Source organism: Peromyscus maniculatus, chromosome 4 (assembly GCF_049852395.1).
Source record: "Peromyscus maniculatus bairdii isolate BWxNUB_F1_BW_parent chromosome 4, HU_Pman_BW_mat_3.1, whole genome shotgun sequence".
In the NCBI taxonomy this organism is placed as follows: Eukaryota; Metazoa; Chordata; class Mammalia; order Rodentia; family Cricetidae; genus Peromyscus; species Peromyscus maniculatus.
Window position 1 is genome coordinate 126,751,805 of NC_134855.1, and position 16,275 is coordinate 126,768,079.

The 16,275-nt window shown below is 43.3% G+C and overlaps 1 long non-coding RNA gene across 3 annotated transcripts in view; it reads right to left on the bottom strand.

Moving 5' to 3' along the window:
- The window catches only part of LOC121828884 (uncharacterized), a 115,489-nt gene that overhangs the window by 85,962 nt on the left and 13,252 nt on the right, over positions 1-16,275 (bottom strand). The gene's annotated exons all lie outside the window — the stretch shown is intronic.

Here is a 16,275-nt window from a genome sequence, read left to right on the forward strand (position 1 = left end):
CATCATGTCCTACTACTGAAGCTGCCCACTCCATTTGGTCATTGTATCTTAACTATCTAGTAACTGGGATACTTTCAGGATCAATGAGTCTTCTGAGAAAATTGTGAGGGGACAGGGAAGACTAGTGTGTGAGTTCACGTATCTTCCCAGCCTTTCCCTGGAGAGGAAAGGGTTAAGGATGGAAGAATGTTTCCTTTCAGCACCCCCAGCCCTAAGTACCTCTTTCCTTAGCAACAAAACATAGAAACTTGGTACATGCCTTTATGTTTTGTCCCAATTAGAGGCAATCTAGCACCTTGCTGGGGTTAAATGCTAATGGAGGCAGTCACCAGGACAGGCAGACCCAGGAGCTGTGAATTGTTGCTCGTTTTCTTCATCTATCTCCCAGGGAGACAATGGCAGAATCCAGTTGCTTATCTGTTTGTTTACTCCAGCAGCTACTGCCTGGTCTGGTTGCTATGGGGCCACAAGGCCCTTGGCACTGTCTTTCTGTCTTGTTGGGCAGACAGAGGGAGGTTCATTGAGACCTGAACAAATGACGTAAGTGATCAACCCTCGGTTCTCTTACCTGAAGAATTAGGGACATCAAACCTCCTCACACTAAAGGATTGGGAGGAGTAAATTACAGAAGGTAAGAAGCACTCAGGATGGCCTTCCCAAAAACCAGCCACAGGCATATTTGTCTCCACTCTCTGAACTTGGACTCACAGGTCTGGGATTGCTTACAGGGACTCTGGTAACTTCCTTCTCCTACAATCACCTTCTGCTGATACTACAATCCCTCCAGGTGTTTATGATGCAGAATCATAGTTTTTCCAACATTTGGATTGCAGGCCTGCTTCTCTTCTTCCTGGCTACCTGGCTGTAAACACATTATTGTTGTTGAGCCTCTTGTTTGCTCAATTGGCCGTGGGTCTCCAAAACCCATCTCTGAGGATGGGTGTGAGAGTCAGAATAACTCACACATGAGACGAGTGGTCTTGGCCTCCAACACGGGTTCTCTACTTGAAAAGCCACAGCTAGGAATGCAGGTGTGATTTAATGATACTAATTAGTAAGTTGACCTGGCCAGGAGAGTCAGGGGTGCCTAAACCAACTCAGAACATTGTGGGTTAGCAGTGGCTGGCCAGAGAAGACTCCAGGTGACTAGACTGAGGGGTTACATGATGGTGGATTGAGAATGATGTGCTTAGAAATGCTGGCGAGCATCCCTGGGTGTTCTGCTCTAACCCATTAATACATCCTACAGGCTGATATCATCTTCCCTAAATATACAAGCTTGACCCATGCCACTGAATGGACTTGTATGATGTCCCCTACCATGCTCACCCCAAAAAGACTCCTATTCATCTCTCAAAACCCAGCTCCACTGCCAAGTTTTCCAGGAGGGTCATTTCAGCACCATCCCACCTGTGACCAGGGCTGTGAGGACAAGTAACACTGAGGGTAGCACTCCCTAGCTCTGAAAGAAGTGCTGTTTTATGTGGGGGCATGCCAAATGTCATAGACTAAAATGTAGAGCAGTTATTAGGGAAAGACTACTTGTCATCACAAGTACCACAGATTGTCTGCTTTGGGTCATCTCTCCCTCATCAGGAAGAGAACAGCTGGGCAGACAGTCCAACGGAGGGAGACAGGGCACCTGCTGGAGCATGGGGAACTATAAATTCAGAACCACTAATCAGAGGTAACCAGGGCTTAGGCCTGTGAAAGCAGCGACCGAATCAGGAAGAAGCCCAGACAGAATAAAGCTGCTTGTTATTCAGTCTCTGCCCTTTTCTTTCTAGAGAGACGTGCACACGGGTGTCTCTAGAGATGGGTCCCCTGAGCCCCATCCTGCTTATTGGCAGCTACATGGACAAACCTTTCCAAGGGATTGGTAGGACACAGCAAAGGTCAACGAAAGCAGCAGGACTGTGCATGAGGCTCAGGAGTGAACTGGAGTGACCCCTTGATGTACAGGCCCTCCCTCAGTCTCTTTCCAGACCCTGGACCACACACCGTGTGTGCACTTTAGTTCCATGGCTGCAGTGGGTGGAGGGTGGAGGACTAAGGAGCAGAAAGCCACCCAGGAGACCTCAAGGACCTCAGAACAGACCCTTCCTGAAGCACTGAGACCTCCCACTGGTGCTGATCCTCCTTCCTGAGGTAAGGGTCCCCGAGTAATGCACCCCCAATTCAAGGAGCAATGCAGTGGCAGCTGCACACAGAAGACAGGATGGGATCTTCCTAATAGTAGGGCTGGATGAGTATCACCTATATATCTACTAAAAAGGAAAAGAGGGTGTAGGATTCTACCTGAGGTCAGGCACAGTGTGGCAGGCAGGATGCGACCCAGCACCAGGAGGGTGGTTACCAACCTCTGACATCTCCAAGGACAAGCACCACATGCTGTCTCCCTCCATGATACAGTCTCCTCATCCATCTGTCCTTAGTGATCCTTGCTGCAGCAGGGACCCCTCTGTAGCAAAGATCTGTTAGCAATGACCTTTCTGTGCCCTGTGCTAAGTGGCTAAAGAGTTGCTTGGGGATCTAGTAGTCTTTCACAGAAGACTCCCTTTGGATAACTGATTTTTCTGAAGCTCCAATCTAAAAACTTCCCTTTCTGTGGCCCAGTAAGTTTCCCTTGTCTATTCTCCTCAGCACCACCCTTTATCCACTCATCTTCATTAGCTACCACGTCTCTTAGAACGTGGTAACCGAATTTATCAACTATGAATTTTGTGCCCAGGATGTAGATCAGAACTCTGTGGTAAAGTGAGCCCATCCCATTATGCAGATGGGAAAGGAGGCTCCATGGGTTGAGTGAGGTTAGTTAGATAGCAGATATTGAGTCTGGAATTCAAACTCTCAGTATTTGGGCTTTAGCATCTTTATTTGTCTGTTTACTTAGTTTTGCCATAGCAGGTGGTCTGTGGGTGGATTGAAGGGTTTCTGGGGTTTTGAAACATGCTGGCCTGTTGGACCACCAAGGAAGCTGAACTACTACAGCTCTGCTTCCTTGGTTGTCGATGTCCTCCTCAGAGGGGTTCCTAGGGCCACCCTGGGTGATGAGGAGGGCAGTAACTGTATTTCCCAGGGGAGAAGACTAAGGGGCAGCAGGAATCGCTGGCCTCGGGACCTGCAGTTATGCCAGGACTGTGCTGTCCTGTTTCTCTTGCATTTAGTTTGGGGGCATATCTTTCTCATCTTGAGAAAAAGCACAAAATATTACCTTTGTTGAGCATTCAAGGGAAATGAAGAATGACCCCAGAGCTCAGAGGCAGAGCAGTTGATGCACAGTTTCATGTAGAACTGAATCTGACATCTTTCTGGAGGGCCAATGAATAGAAGCCTGTAACACACTGTACCCCAGCCTTCTAATTCTCAGAATTTATTCTAAGAAAGGAAAGAGTTGAACATTAATATGTATGTCCAAGAATGGTATATCATTGTTTTATTTATAATTATAAAAGTTTAGAATTTGGTACTATGTCTAATGATTAGTGAAAGGTATCTCATGTAATAACATACTAAACTGTCATAAAAAACTGTTTGAAAGAAATGCTTTGTTCCATGGGAATGTATTTAGTATAAGATATCAAGCTATGTCTCAAGGTTGGATAACAATGTATTTTAAAAAATTCCATTCAGCTAAGTTGTCTAAGTCTATATGTAGTTCTAAGAAAATGCCTCAGGAAAAAAATCAACATAGAAAAATCAGTTGTATTTATCTCTATCTACAATAGATAACATGAAAAGGAAATTTAGAAAACAGTACCGTTTATTAACATTCCAAAAGAATAAAATACTTAGAAATAAACATAACCAAGGAGGTGAAAAAAAGGTGTATTGAAAACTGTAAAGTGTCAATAAAAGATTTTGAAACAGAGATGTGGAGATGTCTAGTCAGTAAAGTACTTGTTGCATAAGCATGAAGACCTGAGTTCTCTGCCCTGCGCCCATGTATAAAAGTCAGACATGGTGGCAGGTGTTTATAATCCCGGGGTAAGGAGGCAACAGACAAGAGGATTCCTGAGACTTGTCCAGCCACCTAGTAATCACAAACCAATGAGAGACCCTGTCTCACAAAGCAAGGTAGATATGGAGAGATGGCTCAGTGGTTAAGAGCACTTACTGTTTTTGCCGAAGACCCATAGTTGACTCCCAGAACCAACATAGTTCCGGGGATCCAGTGCCTTCTTCTCACCCTCATAGATATCAAATGCACACATGGTACACATGCATACATGCAAGGAAAATATTAACACATGAAATAAAATGAATAAATCTAATTTAAAAAATTAAAGATAAGCCGGGAAGGGGTGGTGCATGCCTTTAATCCCAGCACTCAGGAGGCAGAGCCAGGCAGATCTCTGTAAGTTCGAGGCCAACCTGGTCTACAGAGCGAGATCTAGGACAGGCACCAAAACTACATGGAGAAACCCTGTCTCAAAAAATTAAATACATAAATAAATCACTCATGAACACGGATTTGCAAATATTTTCTTCCAATTAATTAGTGGGTTACTTTTCACAGTCTTGATATTGTTTTTTTGGTGCCCAGAAAGTCTTTTTTTATTTGGGTGTAGATTAGCTAATTCATTTTTAATTTTATTGCCTGTATTTTTGCTTTTATGTACATAAATTGTAGCTACATTCAATGAGTCTCCTACGTTTTCATATAGTTTTAGCTCTTACATTTAGGTGTTTGGTCCATTTTGAATTAACTTTGTATATGGTGTCATGTAAGGGCTGAATTCTATCCTTTTGCATTTGAACATACAGGTTTTCTAATACCATTGTTGAGAAGTCTGTCTCTAATCGCATCAAATGGTCTTGGCACCTTTGTTGAAGATCACTGAACCATCCATACATGTAGGGGTTTCAACCTGAAGTCTTAATTCTATTCATCTTTATGTTTGTCCTCACACTATCCCCACACTATTTTGATTACTATAACTTTATGGTAAGTTTTGAAGTCAGAAATATTTTTAACTTTGTCTCCCTTTGTCAAAATTCTTCTGGTTACTTGGAACCCACTGAAATTAATATGAAATTTTGAATGGAATTTTGTAACTTCTACAAGAAAAATGTCATTGCCATACTTATAGACACTGAAGTAAATCTACTTACATTGGGTGATATTGGTATTGATATCTTAATATTAAGACCCATTTGTGAATAGAAGGTGTTCTTCTGATCCAAGAATGGAGAGTTTTCCATTATATGTTCTTAATTTCTTTTTTTTGTATATGTATATCTTAGTGTATGTTGGTGTGTAGAGTAAGCACATATGTATGAGTGCATATGGAGGTCTGAGGACAATCTTCACAGTTACACCTCAGGTATCTGTGTACATGGGGGGCAGGGTATTCAGAATATGTGAACTAATATAGCCAAGCAGCAGAAACAAAGAATGGGGGCATTTCTCCAAAGATCTACTAAGGCAATAAAGAGTTTCCAACTCTATAGGTGAGAGTGGGAGTGAGTCTCAGCTCTGGGCAGACCTGCGACCCTCTTCTTTCCTATGGCATGTTTTCTAATATACAAACTCAGAAGTAGATGGCTTGATATCCAGGGGACCCTGAGCACATCTCTGGATGTGCTTTTTCTGTCTGTGCAGGTTTCTCCTCTCGGGGGTTATGGCCTGTGAATTTTTAGCCATCTAGGTTTCCTTAAACTCCCAGCTCAACCTTTTTAATTCAGAGATTCTAGGAAGCTCCAGCGGGAACTACCCCTTTGTTCTGTGACCTGGAAATTCTCAAGGCAGAAGCAGGATGGTCATGGAGCACATATTTCTTTCCTATCCCCCCAGACTTTCTTGTCCTCCCTTGCCTGCTCTCACTATATCTATTCTTTCTCTCCCTCTCTCTTCCTCTGTCTCTGTCTCTGTCTCTGTCTCTCTCTCATTTTTTCTTTATTTTTCTTATGTTCTTAAGATAGGGTCTCATGGCCCTGGCTAGCCTGAAAGTTGCTATGTAGACCAGGCTGGCCTCGAGTTCACAAAGACCCATGCACCTAATGCTGAAATTAAAGATATGCACCACCACTCTCAACTTACCTATGATCTTGAAAACTATTATTTTTGTTTGTCCCTGTTCATTTGTTTTGTTTTGTTTGTTTGTGTTTTAGGCTAAAATTATCCTATTTTCCCAGAATTCTACCCATCAGTCTACATTCTGAGTAAAACCAGTCTTTTCTAGGAAAAGGACATGTTAAAAGAAGTGTAATCCCGAGCACATAGCTGGATCACCCTATGAGAGGCCTTTATCTCACATACATTGCAGCATGGAAACAATACCCTTTAATGTCAGGCAGTCCAATGCTCAGAAACCATGATGAATGGATCACCAACACCTGACCTCCCATAGAGGAAACTGCATTGCCTGGATGCCCTGTAAGAGGTGGCAGCTATTCAGTGCTATATCCTGGTGCTGAAGGAGAGGTATCAGCTAATCTTTGGAGACAACTGAATCTAGTCCTTTTTGCTTTTACAGAGGAGGAAATAAAATGTCACCAAATGTCAGGGTCAACAGAGACTGACATACCAGGAGATGAGACATTTCCATGGAGCCCCAGAGAGTGTAAATATTCCTGAACGGATGATATAGGAGGCAAGGAAGTCAGAGAATTAGAAACAGAGAACTCCAGGACATTCTCCTGGAATGTCCACCCAAGCAGTTCATTTCCACACATTGAGAGCATTTCTTTTTTTTTTTCCATTTTTCTTTAAGAGATTTTCTACTCACTCTATATACCACCCACAGATCCCACCTCCTCCGCCTCTCACCCCCCAGCCCTCTCTCCCAAGCCACCCCACATCCTCACATCCCCCCAAATCAAGGTCTCCCATGGAGAGTCAGCAGAGCCCGGCACACTGTGCCTAGGCAGGTCCAACCTCCTTCCTACTACACCAAGGCTGCGCAAGGCATCACAACCCAGGCACCAGATTCCCAAAAGCCTGCCCATGCACCAGGGACGGATCCTGATCCCCCTTCCTGGGTGCCCCCCAAACAGTTCGAGCCAAACAACCATCTTCCATATCCAGAGGGCCTAGTCCAGTCCCATGGGGACTCCACAGCCACTAGTCTACATACAGTTCATGGGCTTACACTAGTGTGGCCGGTCATCAATTGAGAGCATTTCATTTGAAAACTCACTACTTTGATTCAAGTGTTTCAATTTTCAGACGAAGAGGTAAAATCTCCCCAAATGCTTGACTGAGGTCAGACAACAAGGTCAGCACTGACCTGGGATCCCAACCAAGAAAACCTGGGACTTAGTGAGACACTCTTGCATCTGGGCCCCTGAAGGTGCTGACAAGTGGGATAGAGATGCAGGAGAAGGGATTCCTGACTCCTAAGGTACCAAGACTATTTGACGTGATTAGAGACAGACTTCTCAACAATGGTATCAGGAAACCTGTATGTTCAAATGCAAAGGAATGAAATTCAACCCTCATGTGACACAAGACAATTCAGACCACAATTTTGTCGTGAAGTGCCAAAAGAGCAAATGGATGCACCGATGATTTGTGAGGCCTAAGGCATCCATGATGACTGTTATTAATAACGCTTTTACTGCTGCCAAGCTGGGCTGGTAATCTTAGAGAGGCTGGTTGTCAGTCTAAAGTGTCACCTTCACAGCTCTATCCCCAGCATTTTTAAAACTCATTCTGGACATTGATTCTCTATAATAGCTTGATCTAGTGAGAGTTCTGTCTGGTGAATAATTTAAAAGATTCTATAGACAGTTTTCAAGGAGAGCCTTCCCCTATATGTGGGGTAAACTTAGAGCAAGGAAAAATGAGGGCTACTGGGAAGCCCCATGTATATATCCTAGTAATAAAAAGAGACACTTGCACCCCTCCATTGGGCAGTCAGACTACTGAACAATGCATGCCAAAGAATTAAAATTTTCTAATAATCCCATGGGGAATCCATGGGGAAAAGCCAGCCAGAGAAGGAGTTTGCTGCCCAAGAAGAGATTTTACACAGTTCTGATATCTAATTAGAGTACCTGGCAGGACATGCCTGAGTTCAAGCAGTGCTAAATCAATGATGGACAAGACTACATCTTGACAAGTACCATACATACATACCTTTTCTCGCTCTAAAACAAAATATCATATCAGCACCCCAAAGATAGACTTGGGGGGCCATTGGACCTCTCTATTTGTTCCTCTTCCCAGTGTGACCACATTGAGTGGTCTCTTTTCTCTGCTTCTCACTATTATGTGCCTCTTTGATTGGTATATTGGGAGAATGTGGCCACACCTAGTTTGTTGAGACTGTCAGAATTCAGGCTTTGAGCCTATAGCAACTCTGGTAACATGGACAAGTAGAGTAGAAAAGAAATGTCTGAGGTTCCTCACAAAGCTTCTGGAACGTAGAAGCACCTTTTCCACTTTTTCGTTTCAGCCAAGAACTTTAATAAAATCGACAGGGCAGAGTCCAAAGGACAGGAGCCATGTGCTTTCAGGTCACTGTGCAATTAAATCAGAAACCCATGGGAAGATGTTTGTCCTTGTGAATGTACAATATTTGTGCAGTCCCAGGACTCGGCCCCAAGGTCAAAGTAAGCCCCTGATTGCATGGCTACTGATGAACAGATTAATATTTTACTCGCTTGTATTTGTTGGCAAGGAATCTGCAGCCATGTAATAAGCCCCGACCGGATTGCACGGAAACACAGCAATGATCTGTTCATTTCTTTTTAATTCATAATCTATGTCAAATCTGCTTACTTTTATTTTTATGACTATTTTGCAAACCAAGTTTAGGTTCATTGAAAAAATGGGCAGAATCATTTTTAAAATATGAAGTGCATTGAAATTAATGCCTCAACACTACGCCCAGTGAAAAATGGCCAAGCATGCAATTCAGTCATCTGTGTCTTATTCCCTCTGCCACTCAAGACACATGTGGTAGCTGGTGATGTAAAAGGCACCAGGTTAGGGAGGACTGATGGCCAGCCATCCTGGATACAGAAGGCCATGTGGTCTATCAAATCAAGGGTGTTCTAAATACTCTCACCACAGACCAGGGGGATTTGAGCACTGACCAGCCTGTGTCAGGGACCACTAAAACTTATTGTTCAGTGAGTGTGAAGGGCCTCTGTCTTGCACTGAAGCTGCATGATTTGTCTAAATGGTCAGTTGTGCTGAGGTGGCCTACCTTTGGGCAGAACATCTGGGTTGTATGAACCCAGCAACCCAAGCTTCTGACACCATATGGGAAAAGTGTTCTCCATTCATTGGGAGTCTACATTGATACAGTCTGGGTTTACCAAACATTCTCTCAACCCCCACCCAGAGACCTGTGTCTGAAACGTGTGTAAGTCAACAGAGAGAAGATACAATGGAAAAGACAATGTCTTGGTCTGTTGTTGCTATAGCAGAACACTTGAAACTGAATGATTTATTAAAGAAAGAGGTTAATTTAGTTCATAGTCTGTAGTTGGGATTCTATGACTGCACAACTTTATTTAGCAAAGGCCTCACACTGTGCCATAACATAGCAGACAAGCAGAAGGGCACAGAAAGTGTGAAAGAGAGAACACACAAGAGAGACATCTGGCTTTTTAACAGGCCTGTCTTGGTAAGTAATCAAGTCTCATGAGAAAGACTTCATGCACTTCCTCTAGAATCAACCTGACTCCATAATCCTGGAAGAACAGCCCTAACCCCTCCAGGAGAGTGAGCCCCATAACCTAATCACTGTCTAAGGTTCTACCATGTATCTAATGTTACACTGATGGCCAGTTTTCAGTATGAGCTGGCCTCCCAGGGTAAACAAAATATGGGGTGGGGGGTCCTTTCTGGAGGTAGAGAGGGTGGAAAGGGGTAGCTAGAAGAAGAGAGAATGGCATCCAGTGGAGACCAGAGGCATGGTAGGTTGGCCTGAGCCAGCAGATATCACAAGCATTCTGGAGCTGAAGCACTAGGCCCAAGCAGGCAGTGGGGATCTGGAAGAAAGCAGTGACAACTGATAAGACTTTACAGACTCAGAAGCACAAATGAGGGGACCTTCCATACCTACCAGAAATTCTGGAGGAAGTCAGCATCCTTCAGGAATAGGTAGAAAAAAACCTTAGAATAGGGATAACTCTTAATGGTCACTGTCCCAACAGATGGAAATGTGACTTTGTGTCATATTCTTAACTAGCATGATATTTGAGGCCAGATATCTCCAAATCCTACTGTGCTTCTTATGAGCCATGTCATGGCCATGGGTGGGTCATTTCATCTCCCAGAACCCCCGTTCCTCCATCTATCCACTGGCAATAAACCCACCACTTCCTGGGATCTCTGAAAATTAAATGAACTATAACACCAAGGACCTAACACAGCATCCACCTCAAATCAGGAACACTGATATCAGGTGGGTGGGGATGGAGAGACACAAGCAAAATACAAAGTATATTCAATGTCAGAAGACAGTAAGTTCGGTGAGGAAGAAAGGGCCACTGGGTAGGGATGAATAACCAGAGATGAAGTTCAAAACGGCTCCTTCCTTCTCTCAACCTGGGTACCTTCTCAACTCTCCCATGCAGAGGCCCCACTCTCTACCCACCTTTACCTCATATATGCCCCTCTGTATGCATCCTCCATACCTGCTGGAATGCTGAGCTCAGCTGCTCAGGGGGAGACCAAATGTCTCATACCAATTCCCCAAAGACCTCCATAAATAACACAGGCAGTTACACTGTATACAGCACTGAAGGGTTTGCCAAGAATAAACACCATAATATTTTTCACATTTGAGCTGGAAAGTTCACCAAATGATTCCTGTTTTTCAATCTGATTGTTACCACCTGATAAGTCAGCTAGCTTATTTTTATTAACAAAATCTCCATGTTCCTCCAGCTACTGCGATACTTAACTGAATTAACGGAGATTGGAGGCAAAAAAAAAAAAAACTGGTCACAAAAGGTACCCGGGATCACAACAAGTTTCTATTAACAGACTAATTAAAGTGAGCTTTGATGGTTTTAGGAAGTGTGGCCCCATCTGGGTGTGCAAACAAGAGCTTCTGGGTCATGGGAGAACTAATAATAACCTCTCTTGGCTGCACTTTGTGGCAGAGCCTTAATTCATTAGGCCTCTGGTAGCGTGCATTGTTCGGCCCTCAGAAAAATATTTTTGTTTTGAAGCTTATTAAACTGTTTTTGCTCTCTAATGGCAGGAGCATACTCCCTCTCAAACCCTAACTACTTTAAAGTTTCCAAAATGGCCCTTGTGGAAAATCCAGAAGGCCAAACAAATCCAGAAGACCATACAACAAAACACCATTCTTGTCACTTTCCTGATGCCAGTCACAAAGAGCCTGGATGCTGTCCTTGCAGCAGGTGCTCCTGGGGAATACAGCTCTGGCTAAGACACACTTTCTCCTGGTCAGCTTGTGAGCATGCTTTCTGGTATAGAAATCCAAGGGATGCTATAAAAAGCCACTTAAAATAAGGCCTGGAAGTGGGCATAAACTTTTATTACCATGATGGGTAATGTTTAGACAGATCGCTCAGGGACCACTTAATTATCTAGAGGAATGCACCTGTGTGATCTACCATTAAATGATTATTTGAGGCCGGGCACAGGGACTGCATGATATTCTAAAGCACTAATCTATCATAGGCATCTATAATTTCTGTCCTATAGGGAAATAAGCCCAAATATTATGTTTTTTGTCCTTCATGGCATTAGTCAACCAGTGATGTGTCTGTCAGCAAACTTACCTCAGATGTTTTGAGTTTGATTGCTTTAGTATTTTGAGACAGAATCTTGTTATGCAGCCCAGTCTGGCCTCTAACTCATAGTGATACCTCAGCTTCCCAAGGTTTGAATAATGGTAGGTGCCATCACATTTAGCTTCAAGATGGTGTGTGTGTGTGTGTGTGTGTGTGTGTGTGTGTATGTGTGTGTGTGTAAACTCAGTCTCTCTACTTTGAGTCATCTTTTCCTTCCTACTGAATTTCTTACTAATGAGCTAAAAATGACATTTGTTGTTCATTCTGTGAGTATTGTTTTTAATTTTTTTTGAAGAAGAATAAAACATTACAAAGCTGGTGCCCATATGTTGGGTTTATGAAGGGGCAGAGACTGAATACCTGTTAAAGAGCCACAACTTTCTTTCTTTCCCAAAAACAGCTCCCTGCACAAAACTGTGTCCCTGTGTGCTTGGAGAAGACACCAGACACTCCCTCTCTATAAGCTCAGTCATACCTGCCCAGTTCTCTTTCTTTGCCATATCTATGATTAGCTGAACTGATTCTCTAACCAATCCAAATAAATTGCCTGATAAATGCTGGGTCTGAATGAACCAAACATCAGTTGTCTCCCTTTCCCCACAACCACCCTCTGGCAGGAGGGGGGGACCAGGAAAGGGGGAGGACACAGGAAAGAAAGGGGCACTGTCCATTTCTTGTCAACTGTCCTGTCCGGCCACCTGTTCATCTCACTTCCCATAATAGTTCTTTGTAGCCTGCTCATTCTTCCCTTTCAAATAAATTTCCTTTCTGCCCATCTGACCTTGGAGATGTTTTCCATTCTGATTTGAACATGAAATGTCCCCATGGGTTCCTATGTTTAAAGCTCGGTCTCTATTGGTGATACTATTGTAGGAAGTTATAGAAACTTTAGGAGGTGAGGCCTAGTTGGAGGAAATAGGTCAGAGAGGGTGTGGCTTTGGAGGTTAAATCTAGCTTCCAATCCTTTCTTTACCCTTATCCCTGCCTGCCTAAATTTTGTCACTTAAGTTGGGCTGTCAGGTATTGATTCTACCGTGGTAATAAAAGGTACTATAACACTGCAGATCTCATGTCTGAAACCTCTCTCTCCTGCACTGGTCTCCCTTCCTGTTACGGTATCATAGTCTTTCCCAGTGAAATTTCTGTTTCCTTGAGTCCCAGGACATCCCTATTTGACCCCATTCTGACTGCAAAAGGAAAATGGCCCAAGCTGATGCTTCTACTATGGCCTCATCATCCCAGTGCTCCTACCTGCCTCTCCAAAGGATCCAGACTTGTGTTCTACTTGACTCTCAAGCTACCAACCAGAGCCTGGTTTCCCCCCAGAACTAATAAAACCCTGCCTATGAAGCACATTTCAATCTCTTGTCCCCCATATCTTTTAGTAGCATTCTCTAGACCCTTTTACACATAGACAAGGTCCATTTATCAAAGTTCAGGGTCTTTCCTGGACCTTGTGCCAGATTCCAGGAATAATCATCTGTATCTGAACATGATTTTGGGGGGATGAACATGACATTCAAATATGAAAGGTGCCACTATAGAAGAAGGAGCTGTGGCACAGGACTGCCCTACATCCTTGCTCTCCCATGGCTTCTCATCCAAGGGCATTTGTCCCAGTAGAAGGTCCCCTAGGCTACCACTGCTTTAAAAGACAGAGTCAAGTATGAACATAAACACTCATAACTGCTTTTTTTCTTTGCCAATAAACTTCCCTCATTAAGTAGCCAGATATTTTACAGCACAATTCTCATTTTCTTTTTATAGAGCTGCTTTAGTTATTCTCTGCAACGTCCTTTCCACCTTGAAGGAAAGCATTAAAAATGCATGGCTCAGCTGCCTCCCATCTCAAAGTCATATGGCTAGACCATATCACTGCTCTGACTGTTGGTACTGTTCTTTCAGTCTGGGAGAAGACATTCAGGGTCTGGCAATCCACACTTGCCTCGCTGTGTGAGATGACAAGCCCCTGTCTTCTAGTCTCTTTCTTCTCATTCTTCCAATTGACCTGTTTGCTTTTGTCTCCTCATCAGGTTGGCCTAAGCAAAGGGATTCACGCCTGCATGAAGAAGTTCTAGAGGGAAAGATCAGCAATACAACCTTCTGTTGTCCTACCACCTTCAACCAGGGTGCAGAATTGCTAAAAGGGAAACTCATAGGGTGATGAACAGTCCTGACCAGGACAAGAAGCCTGATTTCGAGTCCAGTTTGGCCATTAACTTCTGACCTTCTGTTATCTCAGCTGTAAAACAGAGTAATGTTCCAAAGAAGTAGTTAAAATATGAGTATACATCAGCGTTACACACACACACACACACACACACACACACACACACACACACACACACTCCAGGGAGGATTGGTAAATTCAACATGACCAAATCACCCTGCCATGATTGGCAATAAAGACAAGGAAACATGCTATTATTTTGTAGAAATCTCAGTCTCCTAAAACATGTCACTTGTCCTATTCTATCAGGAATAGAGCTTTCCAGAAAAGGATCCTCACCAGTAATCCCTGCATGATCCCTAGAACCTGAGAACTCAATTCTAATATCCCCTAACTGAAGCCAGGGTACAGAGCCATACTCCGGCAAGCACTGGGGATGCTTGAGAAAAGCTCTCTCCAATGAGCTCATGGCTTAAAAGAACAATTCATCTCACCAGAACAGAACATATCCCTCTGCCACAGCTGTATGGGCTCTGACCTCACTCTCCCTTTTGCAAAGCCTACAACACATTTAAATAAGCATCTACTCTCCATGAGAGACCTTGATTTTGAGGATGTGGGGATGTGGGGTGACTAGAGAGGGAGAAGGGCTGGAGGGTGGGAGGAGGGGGGATCTGTGGGTGGTATGTAGAGTGAGTAGAAAATTTCTTAACAAAGAAAAATGAAAAAAAAAAAAACACACCTCAGCTCAGCTGCTCCACAGAGAATTGTCTCAAGTAGAAGCCTCCAGAGCCTACTGCTTTCTGAAATACCTTTTCAAGGACTCAGAAATTTGGACTCTTTGGAGACTTGAAACTACATTGTATGGAAGGGAAAGGAAGCTGGGAGAGGGGAGTTCAGTGTACTCAGAAAGGCTGTGACCAATGGATGTTAACCTCACGATACACCAAGCCACTGCTATCAGATATTAATTAGAAATTATGGCATGAAGAAAGATAGTCTGTCATTATTCTGAATTTATTAACAGAAATACAAAGAACATGGATAAGAGTTTCAACAAGTGATATCCAGATCCACAAAGACAAGGGCATATGCACTTTCAGGAATTTCAGGAGTCCAAGCTAAGCCAAGGGAGAAATTGGATCACCTATGCCCTGTCAGAAGTGCTGGGTTACTATTTACACTGTTTAACTTTTGTGGTTCACCTCATCACTCTAAGCTTCAGAATTCTGTATGTCTAAACCAGCATGGGGACAGCCATCCTGTTGTCCTATCTAACACCAGAGTGATGCTTATTGCATTGTAGTCCTCAGTTTGTTGGATGGATAGCTTTGAGTAACAATATTATCCACCCCGCAGGTGGTTAAAATGACTCATCAGAAAAACAGAAAAAAATTGAGTGTGTTACCTGACAAAGAGTCAGTACTCAGTGTTTTCTATTACTACTTCTGGGCAGAGAGGGGAAGTGATAAGGTGGAGACAGGAGCTTGGCCCCCCTTTTTGACTGAGGATGGTATAGAGGTAAGAACTAGTGGCTGGCTACTCTGCTTCTCTGATCTTTCAGCTTTCACCCTGATATCTAACTCTGGGTTTTTATTAAAAAGACGAATTAGGATGCTACAATTACTGCTCTACATTTTTATATATGAGAGTCTCATGTTGAACTCCACTGTTATCTATAACAATGGGGTAGAGTATCAGTGAGTTAGACACTAAGTTTGTGTCTGACTAATAAAAACATTAAAATCTCATGTATATGCAGATTAATGCACTCGGACAAAGCAAGAGGAAGCCACTGCAGATGGACAGTGACTTGATGAAGGAGGAGGAGGAAATGAAACCCATGCCCCTTCCCTGTTGGTCCTAGTAGGGTTAGCACACATATCAGCTCTCAGGTGAGGTTGCCACACCTACACTCCTACACTGTGCATGCCACCAAAAGGGGCCTGAGTCCTGACCACAGATGGAACAGTTCTCTTAGAGTCACTGGCTGTCTTCCAGGGTACAAGACTTCCAAGGAACACAATGATAGTGGAAATTTCCGTCCAAAGTAGAAAGTCTCCAAACTAATAGAAATTCTTAGGAAAGTTACCAAAGTGTCTTATAGTCACCAACTTGTTCTTGGTGATGTATTTGACAGAGATGGCAAATGCCTACCCTCTACATGACTGTAGGGATGCTTGTCATGTCATTGAAGTCTATGATATCTTTCTACCCTTTGGGACCAACATTAAGAGTAAATGACCAAGTAGATCCTCTTAGGGATAAATTATTATTCTTTTTCTCCGTAATGTGAGGGCTCCATGAAGAGATAAGCATTTGAAGGGCCCTGGACAGACAATATTCCTCCCATAACCTTGACCTTGGTTATTCTGATT